This window comes from Ambystoma mexicanum, chromosome 6q (genome assembly GCF_040938575.1).
Source record: "Ambystoma mexicanum isolate Mex_15411 chromosome 6q, UKY_AmexF1_1, whole genome shotgun sequence".
Taxonomy (NCBI): Eukaryota; Metazoa; Chordata; class Amphibia; order Caudata; family Ambystomatidae; genus Ambystoma; species Ambystoma mexicanum.
In genome coordinates, this window is record NC_090937.1 from 827,901,477 (window position 1) to 827,919,032 (window position 17,556).

Sequence of the window (17,556 nt, forward strand, 5' to 3'; positions counted from 1 at the left end):
GTACTCAAACAGCCCTGTGTGTTTACTAATATGTGTAGCCTCCTGTTCCGGTTTGTGCATATAATATCCTGTATGAAAGATACATGTAATTTAGCAAAACATAGTTAATCGTTGTGCTCTCACAAATGGTGTATCTATTATATGGACGAAATAAGTCATGATCTAGTGGTTTCCGCACTCTAGAAGTTAAAATGGATATGTCATTACACTGTGTAAATGAACACTGCAAATATAACGACGCATATCTTACCTGGAGTCAACACAAATTTCTTTGCAAAATAAATTCACCATCTCGATGTTCTGTAATAATGAACTGCACCACAAGGATACAACCCTATGGACATTGGGTTGCATGTCGCATATAATGTTCAGGACTATGCTCAGAGTCATGTCTTTGTTACGATGTGAACAAATTAGAACAGGGTCATGCAACCAATGTTAATAGGCAAATGTATGTGCAGAAGTCCTACTTTCAAATGTAACCACAACTACAGATGTCTGTAGCAAGGTGGAGAGTAAAATTTTGCACAGGAAGTTGATTTCTTCCTTCATACCATGGGGGGTGAGTGACCACAGTTGGTCAATCCAAAATGTTTCCCTCTTGTCCCTCCTTTTTCCTTCAATAGTTCTTCCCATGAATGTGCAACATTATAAAATGTTTCTGTGAATCAGGCCCATAGTCTGTTCACATCACCTTGGGGAGGTCCACAGAGGGCTGAGAACCAAATCAGGCCCCAGGCCTGGGGAGACAAGTTCCAACCAATTAGGAGACAGAAATCCAAGGGTCGATGACAAAGGGCAAGGGCCAATGGTAAGTATGTGACCATGCTAAGCTGTAATAGATAGTTTCATGGGGAAGGGGTAGACTAGCCACCATTCATGAGACAACCACCTATAGGTGATCTTTAGGTTATACAACTCCAGACCCAGCCACCAAACAGCGCCAGCAGATCAAAGAGTGTAAGTATTGACCAAGCCACAAAGCACCTAAGGGGAGAGGGAAAGTAATGGGCGGTGCAAGGGTAGTATCAAGGATTATTGAGTATCATTGACTGCTGTCAAGTATTGTCTAGTTGTGTTGAGTACTGTCATGCTTAGTCGGGAAAGGAGCAGAGGTAGATGTCATTTTTGTGGTTGGGGCATGTTCGGTTTTGAGGTAAGAGGTTCTGGTGAACAACCAGGACTATTGACTTAAGGACACCGACAACAGAAATTGTGTGAATATTGGATTTCCTGTGGGTTTGGCATTTAAGCTCGGGTCATAGAGGATGGATTCCCTGTAAGGTTTAGCTAAGGGAACTGGCCTAGATTGCGGAAAGTGATTTGTCTAGATAAGTCTCGCAGAGAGATTTTACCTATAAGGTGATGCTGTAGGTACAGATCCAACAAAAATAATATTGGTATCCCGATTTAGAAGGCAGGAATCAGCTGTGGGGTTATGTGGGGTTTTCTTTATAATTGTTTGTGTGCGTGAGACCTTAGCATTGTGTGCTCTGAAAGTGATCTTTAGCACTACCTTGTTCAGTCAGTTGGTGACGTCACCCGTTACATTTCTGCATAGGATTTGGAAAGCACAAGATTGTAGACATGGTGCTCAGAGACCTCAGATTAATAGAAGAGGTTGTCCAGTGGTGGCGTGCGAAAGGCGCATGCACAGGATTGGTGGCTGTTCCTGAGTAGGTGGAAAATTGTTGGAGGACAGTGTGCACAAGTTGAAAGACAGCGGAGTCTTGAAAACCTCAACTTTAGGTCTATTAAGAATAAACACAATTTATCAAGGGAAGTGCGGGGTGACACACCTCTACAGCTATTATGTCAGACCCTTTGCCCTATAAGGACAAGATGTGTAAATTTAGCACGGAATGGACGGAAAGCACCAAGGGTAAATTGACTAAGCCATGGCCATGGCCACAATGTGGAAGTTTCTCCAAAGATGTGCAGCAACCATTATTGACACGCCCACAGGACCCATTCAAGGTGCAGAGGTTAGCCAATTGTATGGCAATATTTGAACTCAGGAGAATGTTGCAGGAGGGTGAGGGCAAGGCGGTAAAGCGTCAATGGATTCTAAGCCAACAAGAGAAACTGAGACTAGCGTCCCTACCCTCTGCTATCCCACCCTCTCCTGTGAGTGAAAACACAAAAGAAACAGACAACGAGCAAGAGCTTTACCAACTACGGGAGCTAAAGCCAGCAGAAGGGTATTCAAATCCAGTATTTCAACCTCCACCATATACCAAGGAGGAGGGGCCGAGAGGAGTTGGGCAGACAGACAGAGGAAAGGGAGCGTGCGTCGAGGCGCAGGCAAGCATGAAGGAGGGGCTATGGAGCATAGCTTCGAACAAATGGGTAGAGGGACACATTTGCCTGAAAAACGAAGGAAAGACAATGGGAGAAGCAGCTGTGGCTACAAAAGAGATGGAGGGCCTTAATTGGTGCAGGGAAGCAAGAGCCTTGGCAAAGATAATGGAAGAAGTGGATAGATGGGAGAAGACATCAGAAGAAAGATGCGAAAGAACGCATAGAGACAAGAAAGAGAAGAGGAACTAAAGCATGAGCAGCAAGAAAAGAGGGCGAGGGAGCTTGTGGAGAAGGAGAGCGATGAAAGGAAGAAAATGGGAAGGACATAGTTTTAGTAAAGAGGGAGCAGAGAAAGTGGGAAATTGATCGAATAGCAACAGAGTGCATACGCAAGGAAGTGGAGGAGTGTGCGATCAGTGTCATAATGGCATGGTGGACCGTGAGCACAGGAGATGACAGAAGGGGAGGATAAACAGATAAACTTGATTGACATCAACTTCAAAGTGAAGCCCAACACAGACACGACCTCTAGGAGACAGAGCTTCATGGACCATTTTTGCAGTAATATGGACATTGACTCAGACAATGACGCAAGGGGTAGTGGGGATGAGGGAAGCAGACAACACAAGCATCAGTCCAAGGTGAAAAGTACAGACAAATGTGTGACCTGGGACATGGGAAATGGCACAAGGGGATCTAAGAGAGACAAGGACAACCAAACACTGCAGTCGGTGGACGCCTTATGCAACCTAGATGACCTGGTTCCATATGTAGAAGGGCTTTGGATCTTCTAGTGTGACAGAAAGGGGAGCCAGTAAAAACATACACTGACATTAAACACCGACAGGCAGATTAGACTGACTAGAGGAGCGAATGGGGAGGTAGGGTTTACACAGTTGCCCTTGTTGGAAAAGGGAAGGGGCGACCTCAATATGTACCATGGAAGCACATAGAAAAAGAAAACTTGAGGCATAGTCTACCCTTGTTTACCACGGTTGCAGGGAAATGGATGTATGAGATGGAAAGAATGACAGCGGGACAGAAATTAGCGGTGGTCGACAAGCATGGACTACTAGTGGCAATCATTTGGATTTCCAGGATGGTTTAGAGTATATGGGCAGCAGATGCAGCAGGGCCCAGGGGGATTTTCTCTGTGTTTCCAAGGGCAGGGAAGAGAGCTACCATGGTGCTGGGTATGCAGACAGATAGAGCACATTTCGAGAGTTTGCAGAAGCAGGGGGATGAAACGGAATGGGGAGATGCAATACCAACCAGCATACCAAGAGCAACAGGAGGAGTATTACAACAGGACCAAATACCACAAAAAGGAAAGGCACCGAGTGCATACCCACAGCAATACCAGCCCATGACAGAGGCACTGCAGATGCAACCATCTATACTGCAGTATTTGCAGTCACCACAGATGCCCCAGATGCAAGGTAACACACAGCACGCATACACAGCACCGCAGGTTCAAAGAATAACATACAACCAAACAGCGGGACAATGGCACACACAGACTCCATAGCAACGGCCCCCACTAGGAACCTGGGAGGGGTCACCATGGTGGGAATCAACCCATTCCTAGAGAACAGGAAGGACAGCCCACAGACAGACTTGATCTGTTCCATCCTGTCTATTACACACAAACCTGTAGAGGAGTCACACATAATGGTGACAATAGGTGACAAAACTTTTTTCCTTTCTTGTGGACAGAGGGGCGACTAAATCCTGCATCCGGGAGGACAGATATGTGTTGTCAGGCGATGCCATGAATGCTAGTATTCTCTGGGGCTACGGAAGTGGTTCCTTTCACTGACAAAATTACACTTTAGATAGGAGAGAATGATCTATCCTTGCCCCTATTTTTGTCCCAACAGACATCTGTAAACATACTGGGGAAGGGCATTTTGAGCAGACTTAACATGACCATTTTGTTCATGGACAAGGGGATAGTGTGCTCCACACCAGGGATACACCACAAGTTTATTGTGGACAAAAGGTACAGAGAGTGGATGAGGAGCTGTTCCATTATGGTACTGAGATTGCAATAGCATGGCTCACGGGGATTCAAGGGAAGATGTGGCACATTTCAAATGAGTGCTTGTACAGACCAGAGATATCATTGGATGAAGCGGAAGTGACAATAGTGCCACTAGAATTAGAAGCAGTAATTGTGCGAGGCGAGTGGAAAGCAGTGCATGTGACAAATGGCATAGGTCAACCATAAAGAGCAGTGATCACCATAGCTGAAGGATACAGGTTAACCACAGTGACAGATGAAGATTTGTTCAGGGACAACAGATCAGATCATGAGATGGTATTCAAAATGAGCATCACATATTGGGTGAGAATACATTAGAGAGAAGCACCACAAAGAATGGGGATGGCGCTGAAGTCACTGCTCAAGGAGAATATAGTTGAGTTACCCAGCATCCTATGGACCACCAGTCCCTATGATTCGGGGTTTCTGAAGGGGGTGGGAGCAGTAAATATCAAGCTGAAGCCAGGAGGCATTTTACCACCACTAAAACAGTACCCACTCTCAAGGGAGGCAGACAAAGGTATCTATGAAACCGTTGTGTCACTAGTGAAGCAAGGCATCGTAGTACCATCAGAATCACCATGCAACACGGCTGTATACCCAGTCAAAAAGGCGACAGGGGGGTTGTGGCATTTTATACAGGACTTGCGCCCTCTTTACCATCTTGTAGTAGCAGAATATACTTTAGTTCCGAATCCAGCACAATTTTGTACAGCATCCCAACAAATGCTGCCTGTTTCATAGTCATAGATTTGAAGAATGCTTTCTTCTCTATACCACTGCACACACGGCACACAGACTCACAGGATTTGACTTTGTTTCTATATAGAAATAAGAAGCAGAAATATACAAGACTTCCTCAAGGATACTGTGAATCACCGTTCCTATTCAATAGGGTCCTTCAGATTGACCTAGGCAATATACAGATGGAGAGCAGACAAGAGATATAAGGTGGACAAGCCAAAATGCAATATTGCCAGACAGAAGTGCTATACAATGAACAGATGATCTCCCAAAATGGCTGAAGAATAACGCCAGAGAGGGTGGAGATAATTCGTAAAACAGCAAAACCCACACGAGTCAGAGAAATGCAGCAGTTCTTGGGACTATGCAACTATTGCAGGGAATGGGTATTTGACTACAGCACATATACCAGACTCTTACTAACTCCACTAAAACACAGAAGGGGGAGAAAATAATACGATGTACAACAGAAATGACTGATGCCTTTAATGAGCTGAAGGAAACAATCTGCACAGCTCCAGTGTTAGGGGTCCCAGACTATCAAAAGGAATTTTTCCTGTGTTCCGACTACGATGGAGTGATACTGACACAGAAGACTAGCCTAGGGAACAAGCCACTAGCATACTACAGCGGGAAGCCAGACCCAGTAATGAGAGGACACTATCCATGTGAGCAAGCATTGGCTGCAGCCGCATTCAAAGTGGACAAATCAGTGAGAATTATCATGGGATGCAGCACCACTCTTCACGTGGAGCATGCTATCTTCGCAATACTAAAGAGACAAAAGAGCACACTGACAACACAAAGAGCATCAGGGTGCGAGGTGGTACTATCCAACCTGGCCCTCAAGGTAGTGAGATGCAGACTTGTTAACCCAGCAACATTTATCGCAAAGTGACTGCACACATGACCGCGCAGCAAACCTGGAAGAGTTCAGGAACACTGGCAAGGGACACAAGTTTGCACTTGAGGGGGGAGACGTGCTCTACATCGATAGGTCATCAACAATTGACAAAACAGATAATGAAAGACATACTGGAACAGCAGTGGTGAAAATGAGAGTAGAGGGACTAGTGAGGTAGTGACAAGCGCAAGACTGCTATCACATTACTCAGCACAAGCAGCAGAGCTGGCAGCCTTAATATTGGCCTTGGAGTGCAGCAAAGGGAAGGAAGTGACAATCTATACATATTCAGCTTATGTGACAACCACAGTGCATTTTGCGCTGTCACATTGATTGAGGAGTGGCTTCAGACATGCTGATGGATCCCTGGTGCAGCACACTCTTTTATTGGGCAGACTGGTTGATGTCATATATATCCCAAAGCAACACCCATGGAGGAAAAGGGCCTGTGGTTTAGGAGGAGATGTATTATATCTCCGACAGATGCCCCATGGTGGCAAAATAACACAGGGAAGATGGTTATGCCACTCACATTATTTCACACAGCACTGACACAGCTCCATTATCCAACACATACAGGGAAGGATGTGCTTGCTGCTCATATTGGAGAAGCATGGTGCTGTCCTAACTTGGTGAAACATGTGCCTGAATACATGAGTAACTGTCTGACTTACAAAGAGTTTACTGCAGGACATGGATTGAGAGTTGTGAGAGGAGCCATACCTCACCTAGTTGGTCCATTTCAACACCTCCACATCGACTATGTCGACTTATCCAAGTTTGCCAAGAATACCGCTTCATTATAGTGGTTATATGCCCATTTTACCAGTGGATCTAGTATGGTCTCTGTTGTCTTCCTGATGGCCTCAGAGCAGCGACATTTCTGGTCCGGGAAGTGTTCCCACAATGGGGCATGTGTGAGGTCCTGTGATCTGACAATGGCCCTCACTTCACCAATGAGTTGTTCCAACATATTACACCGTTGCTTGGTATCAAACAAAAATGTTCCTGTGCTTATCACTCACAAGCAAACAGGGTGTGTGAACTCCTCAATGGTCTGCTCAAGGAATCAATAGCCAAGACTAAAAAAGAGTATCAATAAGAATTGGCTACACTGTCTGCCTCTATCTCTGGCTGTGCTATGCAACAATCCCAAGTCAGACCAAAATGTAACCCCACGCGAGGTGGTAACAGGACGACGCAGGCAACTTCCCCTGGCTGCTCCCACTAGGGTGATTAAGGATGCACAGAATACTGCAAATGTATTGGATCATATGATTATGTGACTTCCTTGATTGCTATTGCCTCTTTTATCTCTCCCCAGATACAATGATTCCAGGGGTGTGCTGACGTTGACAGGGATGGCAATCATGTTGATGGCGTCCGTAACCCAGAGACTTGCTTAAGCAGCTACCTATATTCCCAGAAGACCAGGTTCTCCTCAAAAATTTCTCAAGGCATTGAGACGCACCCAGGTTCATGGGTTGCCATACCTTCAAGGCAGTGACTGAAAGACCAATCAAACTTGTCGGAAGGACTGTCTGGAACCATATCGGCGACATCCAACCCTACAAAGCTGTGGACTCACATGTCAACGTGATCGACAGGTCCAATGATCCTCAGCAAGGAGAGCAAGGAGACACCTTGGAACTAGCAACACCGAGCAGAGAACGCCAAATGGTTACTCGCTCATGGGCAGCAGAGTTAGGGCTGGGACATCCAGCATATCCAGAGTGAAGGTACGCTGTCTGTTTGTTATTTTCCTCTCTACACAAATTCTTCATGAAAGTGAAACTATTTTTACTGCATAGTTTTTCATGCTGCCTAATGATTCACAACCAGATACTTTACAGAGCAAACCTGTCCACTTCATTTGAAGGTCCTACAGATTCCGATAATGTCCTCCTAGTGTGTACTACCACCTTTATATAGCATATTTGGCCCAAGCTTACCTACAACTCGAACGAGCAAACCCATCTGTCCTTGCAGTACTCAAAGACTCTAGAATTAGAACTGTGTGGCAACAGCTATTAATTTTTGCTATGACAGACTACATGATCCACAGGGTTTAAACTAATACATCTAATCATGTACAGCTTTTGCACATTTCAAGTGGTCAACTGATATCTTCAAGCTACACAAGGACACAGCAGCGCAGGAAAATGGAACAAGTGATTAAAAACATGCTCATCTTGTCTTTATACTTATTCCCAACTGGGGATTTTGCATTTCTCTTTTGGAAAATATCTCTAGTGTCTAGTGATAGTGCTGCATCCTCCAACTACAGGAGGAGGAACAAACATGTCAGGTGGACTGGGGAGCACTGTAAGCACGGTACGTAGAGGTAAGCGCAGTGCTGACACAGACATGGGGGTGGACCTGTATATCACAGACACTTCACGAGTGTCTAACAACATGTTTAAAGTAGGTAAGGAAACAACTGGGGAGAGCTACTATGTCTGATCACTAATCCCCTGCATCAAAAGTGCCTCCACAATGTTTATATCAACTGAAATACCAGCAGCAAGAACAAAATGCCTCATGTATCTATCCATGTTCACCACCCAAGGAAGATTCCAAGGGAAAACAGCAACATTGAGATGGATGTCTCAAACAACATTCCCCTATGAAGACAGCTACACAAAGACTCTTGACATGATGAACAAATACTGTCAGTTAGACCAAGCTATACAATATATAACTGATGGCCCGTAGAAAGGAGAGATAAAAACAATAAAACTGAAGCAATTACTGTGCCCGAAGTGGGAGGTCAAGGAGGTAGAATGAGAACTAGGATGCTGTGAAATACCGCAGTTGCTTGTGTATGGCCAAGTATAAACAGAGGATGGTTGGAAATATAGAGTAGTAGGAAGCAAAGCATGCACCCTAGTACAATCGCCAGTGAACACAGTGCAAGGAGAAAAATGACAGGTAGATGCAAGCGGCAAGTTGCTCACCTGGGTAGACAATGAAGCTGGACTAATGCCCATAATACCACTGAAGAAGTCAGCATTGTGCAACAAGAATGAAGGAGCAGTAAAGGTTGGAGATAAAATAGCATGCAGGTACATAGAAAAGCATCCATCAATGAAGGTCGGCACAGCAGTATTAATGGACCACTATTGGGCTTGTGGATCCAGGGCATACTACAAGCTGACACACTACTTGGGGGGAGTTTGCTTGTTGGTGCACATCAATATGCCAGCACTGGTAGTGCCACAGAAAGAAGTGAAGATAGACGACTTCCTGAAGATGGACACTAAAACGAGAAGAAAAATGTCCATGGTAGTAGAAGAAAATGGAAGAAAGAAATGATCCGTGGACATGAACAGATTGAAGAGAGGAAACTATTTCTCATCAGAGTCAGAAGCATCACTAGATGATGTACCACATGAACATCGGTTATTCAGCAGGACAGAAATGTTTTTTGTATCAGTGGTTCCAGCAATTCGGACTTATACAAATGCAAAGTGGTTGCAGATAACCAGGTGAGAGCTGATGCAGACAATAAACTCTACAGTAAATGTCTTTAATGCAATAAAAGAAGAGCTTCTAGCAGTAAGGTTGATGGCACTCCAGAACAGATATGTTTTAGACTTTCTTACAGCAATGTAAGGGGGAGTGTAACGCTCACCTGGCTCCCACAGAGGCGCTGGTCTAGTCTGGGTTGCTGTGGCCTCTTCAAGCGTGAAGCGCAGAACTCGGACCACTGATTTAACAGTACCCCCAAATCTTGCTTGTCTGGCCCGTAGGAATATCCTTCTGCAGATGAGAAAGGGGAATTAACTGTCTGCAGAATAGTGTGCTTGCTTCCCCTTTTCCCCACTTCGTTCTTCTCTGACTTCCTCCAAAACCCCCGGTTTAAGCTCACCTTATGGTTTGGAAGGATGAACTCTCCATCCTGCTTCTGGTGCAGGGGCGCACGTTAGCCCAGTTACTTCACTGGTTTTCAGAATGACGCTGGCAAAATCCACTTGACTTTTCGGAGCGATATGCCGTAAGTATGAAGATTCAAAAGTTCAAGTGTGAGCCTCTTTTAATGTTGTCTTCCTAACCTGTGAACTGTCCTTTATTTCAGGTGCAGAACGAAGGCGATGCGTTGAGGGGTTAAATTGCCGACGGTAAAATCAGGTGAGTTAGTGATGAGGGCGACCCCTCTAAATGTCTTTATAATTCCCCAGTAATGTCTTTTGTCCTTTCCCCATAGGGGCCGGGGTGCGGTACCTGCCAAAGAAGCGGCGCCAACCCGAAATGTGGAATTGTTCACCACGAAAAGCCGGTAAGTATTATGGCTGAAAATTCGGCTTTCCTCCTGTGTTCCCTCTGCTCACCTTTTGTCTCTTCTTCTCTCCCCTAGGTGCAGAGATGTGGCGACCGGTGCTGACAGCCGCAATGGAGCCGGGAGATGATTCGAGGACAGGTGAGTGAAGCGCGGCACTGCAGCGAGCAACGCAATGCTTTTAAATGGAAGTCTCTCTTCAAGAATGCTGGCGTGAAGATTCCGGATGCAGGTTAGAAGTTTGAATAAGTTCTTGGTTTTCACCTTTCTCTTCTCTTCTTTCCTTACAGGTGTTCCAGGTTCGAGGCGGGCGTGGCTGGAGTCCAGGTGCAGGAGCAGACACGGTGAGCGTTCAGCTGCTGGGATGCAGAACAACACGAAGCACGTGTGGCTGTCCGGGCGTGGCTTAAATAGCCTTGGAAGAAGTCCCAGGTAAGTATTCTTCCACAGCCCCACCCAAGTAACAAAATAGTCCCTTCAGAAAAATAGTCCCTCCTAAGCCTCATTTGGCTTGGGTCTTCATGCAGCATGGTCTGCATCAGGTGAGTATGCAGCATGGTCTGCATCAGGTAAGTGCACCAAACACTTTCCTTTATGAGCCTGGTGCCTATGGCGCCAGGACTGATGTCCAACATGAGCCTGGCGCCAAAGGCGCCACGACAGAGTCCAAAGAGCCCCTATAGGGGGCCGCTGGGCTTTTACCCGGGGGCATGATGCCTGCTCCCGGGGGTGCTGGGCCTGGCCTGGTGCTCCGGGGGTAGGCATCATGACAGGGAGATTGTGCCAGGATCCAGAGTTCCTGTTGCACATTCTTGCCTGCCAACAACAGAGAAAATGGCACTCTGACGGAAGCAGTGACACACAATTATCGAAGATGCATGCCAAGATGGAGAAAGAAGCCACAGGGACTGGAAAAGACCAAAGCTGGGTGGCGTACCTATGCTCCCAGATGCAGTCATGGCTGGCGGATGGATTGAAAGTATTACTAGGGTCACTAATACTAGTACTAGTGGGACTATATTTGGTGAAGATCTGCATTACACAATGTCGAAAAACTACTGAGAAATGAATAAGGATGAAGGTGATGGTGGAAGTGAACATGGGAGGATAAGGAGACAAAATAGTAGAAGAGAGAAACAGCATAAGGACCAGGATAAAAGATTGCCTGATGTTCCCAACTGAGTTCATAAAGTTCGACACCCCATATGCCAATGACAAATACTGGAGGAAATGGGTGTGGTGCAACCCAGAAGGATAATGTACTTATATGACCTGGAGTTTTGATGATCATGCATGTTTTTATGGACACCTTTGAGGAGTGACAAAGATATGGATGCCAAAGTCAAGAGTGACGAAGTATGGAGGATTGGTTGACAAGTCCACCAGAAGGGGAACTGAAGAGAGGGTCCCAGGAATGCCCCTCCTCACCCCCATGAACATGACGGCCCGAAGAGTCAAGGCCACCCAAAGTAATTTTTCAGAAAATCTCCAAATGCACCACTGATTCGTTTTCCCTCAGACAGCCATTCCAAACTTATCCCATGCATATCCTCATGCATACAGGTGACTGAGTGGTAATCATGGATACAAACACCATAGTGGACTGCATTGATTAAGTGCCAAGAAGCCACTGTGCTGACATCATTAGTGACACCACGACTTAGCTGCGTCAGCCACGAAGAACACTCGCAGCCATGCACTGTTTACACAAACACTCACTCGCATACACGGAGAACATGCTTACACAGTTCTGTAGATAGAGGACAGATACATATAAATACTGTCAAAAGCTTTTATTATTTTCCTCATTAGCCAAGTGCAGTAATGCTAAATGCAAGGCAACAAGATATCCTGAGCAAGCTTGCAGATGCTTATGGCAATTAACTCTACGTAACTACAGGAATATATATATATATATATATATATATATATATATATATATATATATATATATATATAGAGCCTGGTAGGACCAGGTAAGACTAACTTATAGGAAACATAGCACAGTATAAGCATGTAGGAATCACATTATAAGTCTAAGGAAAATTACAGAAGGCCCCAAAAAACAGGACACCAGACAAGGTAAGCAGGCTCAGGCTGCACGAATCTCAAAGCCAAAGTCATATATATATAGGCACATTCCAAGCTCCAAAGACAAGAGGCCAGCTGCAGGAAAATAGAATAAATCCTCATGAATGAAGACCCAAAGAGCTTGATTTGTGATCCAAAACCATGTGATGCGGACAAACTAAACAATGGGTAGTCACCCGTGATGGAAAGATGAGCCGTTCTCAACAACCCAGTTGAGAAGTGAAACAAATGTTGCAAAGTGGAGCGTGCTCTCATAGGCAAAGGTGGTATGCTACCAGATACTTTTGGGACACATAGTCACTTCACATCACCTTGGAGAGGTGCACAGAGGGCCGAGAACCTAATCATGTCCCAGGCCTGGGGATACCAATTCCAACCAAATAGGAGACAGAAATCCAAGGGTGGATGACAAAGGGCAAGGGTCCATGGTAAGTCTGCAACCCTGCAACAATGTAATAGATAGTTTTATGGGGAAGGTGTAGAACAGCCAATTAACTAACACACCCATAGGTGATCTATGCTATGATGTGATATGTTATTTATAATGTGCTTAATTCCCAGAGGTTTCTAAGCGTTGACCCGAGGATCAAACCTGTATTGCTCTGTGTCGTTTTGCTTCCAAGACATGCACATTGCTCCTGAGATATCCTCCCAAGACAACTGGGTATACTACTCCGAGCACCCAACCAGAAAAGGGGGTAGGTTTTTGGGGGAATGCCCAGGTGATGATGCCATTTAGTATCAAATCTGTGAAGCACGCCTTGTGAAATTGAGAATTACTGGAGAATCGTGATTGTCCTGTATAATCCCTGTCGGTTTTTGTAATAAACAACAGTTCTAACTTGCTGTTGGGTATGTCCTCTGTGTATTCTGGGGAAAGGGTTGTTGGGCCTTTGGGAGTCGGATGGGTAAGCTCCTAGACATCCCCAGACCTCTGGCATACCAGGTTTTCTCACCAACAGAATACATTTGTTTTATCTGTGTGGAATGCATTTCAAAATGTAATGATTACCACTATACCTGTTTTGAATTACATTATAAATATTATTCACTCAAATTAGACATGCCCCAAATGATAGCATTTGCTTTGTCCCGAAATCAGCATACCATAGTTATTCACATTCTCCACCCTGCTTGTCTTATGTTACCCAATATGGAAAGGTTGACATTACTTGCCATTTCACACATAACATTACACACATGTATTTCCCAGGGCCAAATTCAAGCCATCCTGGCTTATTGTTGAAGAAAAACATTTTATAGGAGGAATAGCAGTAACGATTGTGTACATGAAATCAAAGCCTAAAATATTAAATCCTATAATAGAATATAGTATTTATAGTTGGGTTGAAGCACTCAACTTAATATGCATTCTCCCCTTTTTGCTTGCATAGGTCCCTCTTTGGAATAAACCTGGGTTCATGGCTGCTTTGATACATTTTATTGGTTAGACTGGGATACAAGAGGAATAACACTCATGTAGGATATTTGAGGCAAAATACATTCTAGTCGTAAACTCTTTGAAATATGACAAACTTGTTTTAATGTCCTGGATAAATTCAGGTGGCTGTACCTTTCATTGAATAAAGGTCTATAAATAGCCCAATCTTTTGCCCATATATGGGTCAAAAGTGGTCCTATTACCAGACACCTCTTATGCAGGTTGAGAACAAAGGTGCAGCCTCTTTCTGCTACATGACTATTATCACTGTCTTATATAATGCTGAAGTATCCCTCTCCTTGAAGAATTAGTGGGAAAGGCAACTAGATGGTGTGTTTACTCAAAACAATGGACCACTATTTTCCTTCATCATAATAAGAAGTGCACCTGCAATTCACTCAGTACAAGCTACTTCATCACTGGTACTGCTCCCGTGATAAGCTCACAGATTCTTGATGAAGTACATAACACCTTATGATGGATACTCACTTATACCCTCTTCTGATTTTGCCACAGGATTTTACTGATTCACTTACCATAAGCAATCACTGCGAACAATGTTAAGTTACAGCTCTCATGGTAGCTGCATTTCATATTCTTAGATGTTGGTGAGGATTGATACTGGAAAAAATAGAGGACAGGTTTTAGAAATTGTCAAGATTGCGTTATATGAGCAAACTAGAGGAAAAGTCTGTGTTTACAGGCTAATGTGCGTAAAGAAAGACATTTTCAGAGTGTAAATATATTATGTGATATATTTTAACGTAATTTATGTTAATAGAAATAACAGTTTTTGTAAAGAAGCTTGCTCAATTTTACGTAGAGGAGTAGTAACCTCAAACAAAATCTCACAGAATCTGTTGCAAGTTCACCATACTGCATAAGGTCAATTGTTGTATCTGCTTCTCATTGTCCTGGATTCTACTTATGTGTTTTGGATTCAAATCTATAATGTTGAGGAATGTCAGAATAATACAATTCATGTGCAGCACGATTTGAAGGAGACATGAGATCATCAAATCAAATAAATTGAAGTCAAATAAAGTTTAAAATGTACATGAAGTCGATTATTGATATAATACATTTCAAGAAATATTACATAATAATTGCATAATACTTAAGTACATTTAAAAAGTAATTTATTTTGTTAGAGAACTAGTGCTTAATCAAATGAATTTCTGTTTATATGTTATTTTTGTTAATGCATATATTTTCTTAGTAAATGCAACTTGAAGTATGCTGCTACAGTGGTATCCCTGTCCTGGACCTTTTCTGAAGCTAATTGTATGTTATCGTTGTTGAAATACACATGTTGTTCTCTTAGAAGATGCACTTGAAGTCTTGTTGTTGTATGTGTAAGGGAACAGCTCGCTTTAATGGTGACAACAGCCAAACTGGGCAGGAAATACACATTTTGTTCACCTGTAAGGTGAACTTCAAGTCTTAAGTTGCATGTGTAATGCAACAGCTCCCTCTAGATGTGATAACAGGTGAAGCGGGCAGGACAGCTTCGGAAAAAAAAAAAAATCTGACCTTTTATTATATAGTATGATAATTGACTTCTCACAATACTCTGATTTCTCATTTTTGGATATATCTGACACCTTCATGGACCACATAGTAGGTACAACAACTGACATCTTGCCAAAAACATACAGCAATGTATATGCCCACCTGCTGCAATGCGGCATCTATGATCTTTTCTTATCCTCCCATACAAATCTAATCTTATATCCATGTCTCCCGTCTTCCATGTCATTTCATAGGAAGAAAATATGTACCATTTGTGAGCTGCATTTGTTTAAATATTTTATCTGTTTCTGATTAAGTGTCCTATCTGTGACCCTTTTGCTCCCACTTCACCCCTTGCTTCTACTCTCTCCTCACCTGAGCTGCTTGAGTTGAAGCTTTCGGAGGACAGGTTTCGTCTGGTGAGGTAGTCTTTCTCCTTTTTCTGGTGGTAATTGCCTGTCACAGAGGGAAGCCACAGTGAACGCTGATGGAACAGCAAGCCTGTGCCTCCCTTTCTCGTGGAACAAGCCGATACACAAGGGAAAAAGCCAAGCGGCAGAAAAAACCCTTGTCAGGCACCGCAATGCACTCTGTCCGACTCCAAGTAGGAACTTCCAAAGTGGTGTTGCAGACAGGAAGGAAGGCTGTAGCAGGAAGCGGCGCGGATTCAAAACAGCGAGGATCCGTAGCAAACGTGAAGCCAGAAGGTGTGGCTGGTATTCAGGCAGGACACAGGGAGCATAGGACTCAGGTAAGAGAAGAGAAAGACAAAAATAGGAAACAGACCGGAAATCCAACTGGAGAGGGGACCAGGGGAACGGAGAGGAGAAAGCAGAAAGAGCAAAGGCACCGGGTCTCGAAGGAGGGAGACGCGACCCGGGCGAAGGAACCGGAATGAAACCGGTAAGAGGCAAAGTAGCGAAGAGAAGGAAAACTTCGTACAGAGGACAAAGTCAGTAGCAGACAAAAGCACTGACGATCCGGACGGAGTGTCAGCAGCAAGCGTAAACCCGGAAGCTGGGAACACTATCCAGAGGGGTTGCAACGCAGTTTCCCCCGGGAGGAGGAGGAATAAATACTTTGGCGGACTCCGCGCTGAGGGAACTGGGACGGCAGCTAGAGTTGTAGAAATAGAGGAAGGACTACCAGCCTCTAAACCCATACTGCAAGCGACACCGCAGAAGTATCCACCAGTCTCGGCGGCGGCGGATGATATTAAGATGCACACAATTGTGTCAATTGTGATATTTTTACATAGGTGAAATATTTTATAAAGTTGTGCTGATTTCTTGTAATACTGATATGGACACATTTACAAACAAATCTATTTTGTAATGTTTATGTTAAATGTCAGGAGGCCTGAATAAGAGACTTTACTGATGCTACTATAAGGAAACAATATTGTCATAATAAAAAAAAAATGTATATGTTTGCCGACAGTAACATATATATGCTATGATTGAATCATCATAATATTTATGGTATACCTTTATGCCACATTACAATAGCCATCATACATGCTGTTTATGAAAAATGTGAAATGCCTTAATACAAATCTCTCTATGTATATAAAAGGGAAATGTGTGTGTGTGTCTGTTTGAAATGTTCAGCATACTTCCCAACATGCTACAAACCTAATATTTGGCATGCGGGTTGGTTCCATGGTGTAGACAATGTAAAAGGTTTAAAATATAAATTGTTCTTATTTTTTTTACACTGTCTGCAATACTTACCCCTGCCATAGGTGGATATGTCTGTGTGTCTGTTCGAAATATTGATCATATTTTCCAACATGCTACAAACCTGAGATTTGGCATGTGGGTAGGTTCCTTGGTGTAGACAATGCAAAAAGTATAAAATATAAATTGTTCTTATTTATTTTTTTAACACAGTCTGCAATACTTACTCCTGCCAACTGTGGCTATGTGTGTGGGTCTGTTCGAAATAATAAGCATACTTCCTAACATGCTACAAACCTGAAATTTGGCATGTGGGTAGGTTCCATGGTGTAGACAATGTAAAATGTATTAAATATAAATGTCTCTATTTTTTCTTTTTACTTAAACTTCAGCAGTTCATTGTTCCTAAATTTACCAGACTATCAGCATCGGCATTCAAACTAACATTAGTGGTACTCACTTTTGAAGTCATGCAGGTGACAAAAAATGGTGCTTTTGAAGTAGTGCGTATGACTTCAAATGGTGCATGTCTCTTCAATAGTGTCCGTAATGACGTTGTCT